A 6,748-nucleotide genomic window follows, 5' to 3' on the forward strand; every position below is an offset into this window, starting at 1 on the left:
ACCCTCAAAAATGTTCAACTTCTAACCTCTCTAGCAACCAGCCCAATGCCTGTATTTATAGTGCAATGGAGGGAGGTTACTAGGTCCTCCTTCAAAGGGATAAAGCCCTCCTTCAAAGGGATAGCTCCTCTCATCAAGGGATTAGCTCCTTCTCTTTTGGGATGCATGAACCACCTCAGAGTGAACAATCCACGTCAAAATTCCTTCTAGAAACCTCTAGAATTAACCCAAAGTGAGTTTTTTAAGATAAAACTTGCGCCTTTTGACTTTCACAGGGGTCCGCACCTACACCGTTAGGGACAGAGCGGGCAGGTCCACAGTTTTTGTACACAAAAGGTGCAGGACCGCAGGTGACCATGAGAGAAAGTGCAGAACCAGAGTTACATTGATTTTTAATGTCTTTCTCTCATTTCCAAAGCTTGATTTGAAGAGCTGAGGTCCGAGACTTGCTTAGGAGGACAGTACAAGTGATGATAGACCCATACTGACTGCAAATAATCATGATGACGATATTTTTGTGTAACAGATTGCCCCCTAAAGTGTGAAGTCTGTAGTAGATGAGGATTTCTTATCATTTAGGAAGAGTGAAGTACTTTATCATTTCGAGGATCATCTTGTGGAGAACCCGGTTGGAACCTGTAAAAACATTCAATGCAATATATATATATATATGAGATCATATCATCGCTGAGGTAGGCATTCCCATGCTCAGATCAAAACTGACTAGAAAAACTAACTACTGCTCTGATATAGGAATGATCTTGTAAAACATCACAAGTATAGACTCATGTGGACACAGTATGGGTGCAGCCATTTGTTTATGAATAGTCCATTATATAATGAATACAAAATTCCTCGCAGCCTGGATTGTGGAAACTAGATCCAGGGTCTTCATTTCTACTTCCCAAAATAGTACGATTCTATCCATGCGAATGAATGTGTTGATGTCGAACATGGTAGAAACCACTTGATTACCAATCAATGATGTAAGCTATTAACAAGTGTGAGAGAAACCACCAGTGATGTCAATGGCTCTCAAAGTACCCAGTACAATCCATGAGATGCGAACAAATGTGTTGATGTCGAGCATGTCATGGAATCCTTTGATCGAAAGTCAATGATGTAAACTGTCGTCAAAGGCAAGAAACCTGCCATTGATGCATGCAGATCTCAAGGTACTGACGATTCCTAGATCATCTTTCTAGATAATGAGCTGATGTCGATAGAAAGTGATCCGTCGTAGGCAAGCCCACAACACGAAATCATAGAACAAGTTGAAGAAATTTAGTTGCAAGAACTGACTCAGGGATGGTCAAGATGGATGACAGATATTTTGCAGATGAATGGCTTATTGGCAGTGACCTCTTAAACACATAATGACACGACAGATGGTTTGGTGACAATTGACCCAAAGTTAATACCCAGAAACCGACTGAAGACTTTTAATGTCGTTTGATCAACTGTTAGGAAAAGGATTTCCCAACCTAGGTGAATAAAAGTGTCGTGTTCAAGAGTGGTTACAAAGTATGACAAACAGGCTCATTTTTCTCTCTTTTCCCCCACCATTTCTGGCAAGTACCTCTTTATTTTTGACAAGCTTGAGGAGGATAACATTTGCTTGATTATAAGCTCATCCTTCGGATGAGTCCAACTTAGTTTAATTTCAAACCCTAAGAAGGAGTGGTTCGTTCCTGTTTGTAATTGAATAGGTCCTTTACTGTGAAATTTGAACGAGTCCAGTATAGGAGAAACTCGGCATTTTTCAATTTTTAGAGAGTCTGAAAAAACTTAAGAAGACTCTAGGGTTGACCTTTTTCGTAAATTTGTGTCTCCCAAGCCCGAAAAGGTATAAAATAATACTTGAGAGAACCGCTTGATCTTTTATGATCAAGGAGTACTTTTCGTTACTAGTGCCTTTGACCCGAAAAAGTAAAAAAGTGATCAATGACACGTCATTTTATAACCAATATCGAATTTGAAACGACAAAAATCCGGCAATCTTTTCATGTTTTTACGGTCGGAAAAGAGTTGTAAGTGGACCGTCTTTTAATTCCGTTTTAACGAGTTTAAAAGAAACACTCGGCAATCTTTTCATGTTTTAGGAGTTAGAAAAGAGCTTAAAGATGACTCTACATGTTTTTCTGTTGAAAATGATAGATTTTGCCTGAATAATCCTTTATTTTGCACAAAAACACAAACATTACTCATACCTGTTTGAAATGGATAAAAATGTCGCAAAATACCTTTTCAAAGTGAAACATAAACAAATTTGCGATTTATTTACTCAAAAAACTTATAAAAAGGGCCTTCGTCAATTCATTTTTACCGTTTGAGTTTGGGTGAGAAAATAGTGCTTTTGCTTAGAAAACTTCCTGTGAAGATTGCGGAAAATCCAACCGTCGGAATCGAGCGTCGTCTTCTCCAGGTAATCCACATCATCCTACTCTTCATTTTCAACCATTTAGTTTTTTGTTTTAGTCCTTCATTTCATTTTTGGGAGGGTTTTTAGGCAGAAAACCCACGCGCGGGGGCCCGCAGGTTTACCATTGCGGACCCGCGGACCCCGAATTTTTCTCCATTGGGAAAAAGCTCGTGGTCCGCACCTTCCGTGTACACAAAGTGCGGTCCCACACACTGTGTCTAATCCGGAGGGTGCGTACCCTGCCACAAGGGTTTTGAACCCAAAAACTCTCAAAAATGGACCAATCAAAATATTTTCTAGAAATTTAATTAATCTTTATACTTGATGCAGAGAGTACATCATGCTAGATTGGCGTGAACGAGAGCATGAGGGTGTGGATGCTGCCGCATGGAATCATCAACTTTCACTTGATGCTTTGAGGGCGTGCGGATTATACAAATTCTGGGCCATTCCTGGCATGAGGGCTCAGGTGGATTTCTTACAGTGGCTGGTTGACAGATGGAGCATACAGGACTAGTGCTTCTTCATTGGCGGCCACCAGCTCGAAATCAAGTCGGCGGACATTTATTTCTTGACTGGTTTGCCTAAGAGAGGTGGAGACTTGACTCTGCACGGGACTAGGCCAGGTGGCCAGTCTGTCGATAGCCTCCGACTAGAGTACTACAACAGCCAGGCTAGAGACAAAAGGATATACATAAAGACCATATCCCATCCTAAACTCATGGTGATTGCATTTACTGTCACCAGACTTTGTAGAGCTGCCGCATTACATATTACCACCGGATCCCAGATGCATATGGTAGTTGATTGCTTTCGAGGCACCATCTTCAACTGGTGCGATGCCTTGTTGGCCAATGTGAAAGGCCAACTGACCAGGGCCAAGAACGGACGACTAAAGACCTTTGGTTATGGGGTTTTGGTCGTGAGTTTTGGCCTGGAGAGGGTTCCTATGCTGATCCCACAGCACCTTACTATTGGAGCTGGGCTTCCTCGAGAGCCCAAACTGATGCGATGGGTCGCAGTCATGGCCCGTCACCCGGACAAGAGGACGGAGGTTGCTTAGTTCAAACCTAAGTATTTCCAATGGCTGGAAAACCAGGTCTTTTCCATTCAGGACTTTCCTTACGCTGGTATAGATTTTCATGATGACCCAGACATGGTTCTTCCACCAGGAGAGCAGTGGGACGAGTCAGGTAAAATCCTTTTCAACATTTTCCTATTTTAATTTTTTTTTTTGTTTTTCCATCGTCTCAAAACTGATAGTAAAAATTTCAAATGCAGATGTGGGTCCACAGTGACCAGCCACTCTCCGGCCTTTCGAGAGGAGGCAACCAGTTGCACCCGCGCCAGCCCCACAAGACGAATTAGCAGAGGTTTTGGCTGAGTTGGAGGGTCATCTCGAGCGCTTGACAGGAGATATTCCTGAGACCACTATAGATGACATTCCTCGTCGACTTCAGCGCTATGTGATTGGAGTCCCAGGACCTTTTAGGAGGTTCCTTTGCAAGGTGGCCCGTGCAGTGGTTTCTTATAGAGACATCACCAGTGATAGGATGATCGCCTATTGTGGGCACATGTGACATTTTTGTTTTTTGTACTTATCATTTTTGCCGATCATAAGGTGTTTTTCAACCTATGATCGAAGACGATGTATTTTTTGACACACTCCTATATATATATATATATATATATATATATATATATATATATATATATATATATATATATATATATATATATATATATATCACTATTACCGGCTTATCTTGTTAATCATGTTATGGAATGATTTTAAATTTACATGTATGATTATTGCAAATGTCTATTTAACATTCAAGAAGAAATTGCATCTGATAATGTATTTAAAGATCTCGGAATATGCTGATATTCAATGTAATCAAATTCACGTTCCAAGAGACGCACTCTCAAAAATAATCTTAATAACACTAGATTTTTAATGGCATACACTCTATTAAGCTGTAATACAACGAGTTCAGAATCTAACCTCACTATCAAACTCCAAATCCCAAATGAAATAGATTCAGACAATAACTCAATCACTGCACTATACTCGGCAATGTTGTTCATTGTTTGACCGAGGCTTACCCCATGCATAGATACTGACTCGTCAGAGGGTGAATAGATAACCCAAGCTGCGGAAGATATGTTCCATGTATTACGACAAGCACCATCAACGAAACCAGTGTATGTTTGGAGAGGCATCGACAACTGCAATATTAAGAGTAAAACCAAGATAAGCAGGAATAATGACGAAAAAACACTCTCTAAGCTAAGCACACTGTTTAAACTAAAACACACCAGCTAGAAAGAAAAAACTATCCTAACTAAAAAATCTCCATACCCATTCTTTTAAGCATAATACCTCTTCAAGTAAAGGCCATTTCTGGGTTTACCCAAAGAGTCCCCATCAAAGTCTACCAATTCATAAGCCCCTTTGGCTAGCTTTCGCTTGACAACATAGGGACCATGCCACATAGGAACGAATTTTCCAGCGCCTAATTTATCATTAGCTTGATCATAAACTAAGACTAGATCTCCTTCCAAAAAATTTCGAGGGGTCACATTTCGATCATACTGAGCTTTCATTCGTTTTGCGTGAGTCTCGATTGCCAATGCAGCATCACGTCGATTCTCATCTAATTGAGCTAAGTATAACAAACGCTTTTCCTCTTCGGAAGTGGCTGGAAGTAACTCGATGGCCATTTGCAATGACGGGATTTCGCATTCAATGGGTAACACGGCTTCCAAACCATAGACTAGTTGGAAAGGAGTGAACCTCGTTGATGTTTTTACTGAAGTTTAGTACGCCCAAAGCACTCAAAATAGCATGTTGTGCCAATTCGACTGATGAATCCCAATGATTCGTCGGATCATGATAACTAAAACTTTGTTGATGGAATCAACTAGACCATTCGCTTGTGGATAATAAGGGTTTGAACTATCATGACGTAAACCAAGCTGGCCTGTAAGTTCGGTCATCATAACGTTTCGAAAATGATGCCCATGATCAGTGATTATCGCTTGCGGGACACCAAACCTATCAATTATATGATTGAACACGAAAATTGCAGCTATCTTGCCGTCTGCCTCGAATGTAGGCATCGCCTCGGCCCACTTAGTAAAATAATCTACCGCAAGGATGATATACGCATGCCCCCCGGCCGAGTGAGGGTTACATGTAATAAAATCAATACCCCATTTGGCAAAAGGACCAATGGCAATTATAGGGTGGAGAGGAGCAGGTGGAGCGCGCATCTTGCGATCAAAAATCTGGCAGTTGTGGCATTTTCGGACCGCTGTAATACAATCTTTAAATAAAGACGACCAGAAGTAGCCGGCGCGCAATATCTTTTGGGCTGTGGCAAACCCAGACATGTGACCGCCACACGCTCCAAAGTGACAGTCATTTAGAACCCTTTCAGCTTCCTCGTGAGTTAAGCAACGTCGAAAAACAGAGTCCGCCCCACGGCGATAAAGAGTATCTCCAATAATTCTGAATTGTTGGGACTGGAAACGAATTTTCCGACGTTCTGAACTTGAAATTTCTGGCCGAAAGGATTGGGTGTGGAGATAAATGACGATATCTCCATACCACTGATCTAAAGTGCTGATTAGAAACAAGGATTCGTCTACAATGGGATCCTCCGCCACAGTTTCCGTGTCAGCACGCGAGAAGTCACACATTAACTCCGATTTCTTAGACTTAGATTTCTCAAATTCCAAGTCGAAATATTGAAGGATAACAATCCATTTAGAGTACTTTCCCCCTAGCAATTGCTCGGTCAAAATGTAGATCATAGGGTTGCAATCCGAAATTACTGTAGTTTTACGTAGTAAAATGTAGTGACGAAAACGTTGGACAACTTGAACGGCTGCCAATGCCAATTTCTCCACATGTGAGTATTTTAGCTCAATTTCGACTAAGGTAATATATCACATGTTCAGTTCCTGATTCATCTTCCTGAACTAAGACCATTCCAATGGTGGAATGAGAGGTGGCGAGATACAAGAAGTAATCCTGGTTGTAGTTGGGAGGATGCAACAACGGTGCATGGGTCAACGCGTGTTTGAGTGCATCAAAAGATTTCTGAGCTATCTAATCCCAATAGAATTGAGTGTTTTGCTTCAATAATCGAGTAAAACCCTTTGTAACCTCGGCATAGTTAGGAATGAATTGTCGTAAAAAGTTTGCTTTCCCTTGCAAACTTTGGAGTTGGCGAAGACTCGAAGGAGGAGGCAATTTGATGATAGCTTCGACCTTCGAGGGATCAACACGAATGCCGGCTTTCGAAACTACAAACCCCA

The sequence above is a fragment of the Pinus tabuliformis genome, chromosome J (assembly GCF_031772625.1).
Source record: "Pinus tabuliformis cultivar Carrire ecotype Pingquan chromosome J, CPIR1, whole genome shotgun sequence".
In the NCBI taxonomy this organism is placed as follows: Eukaryota; Viridiplantae; Streptophyta; class Pinopsida; order Pinales; family Pinaceae; genus Pinus; species Pinus tabuliformis.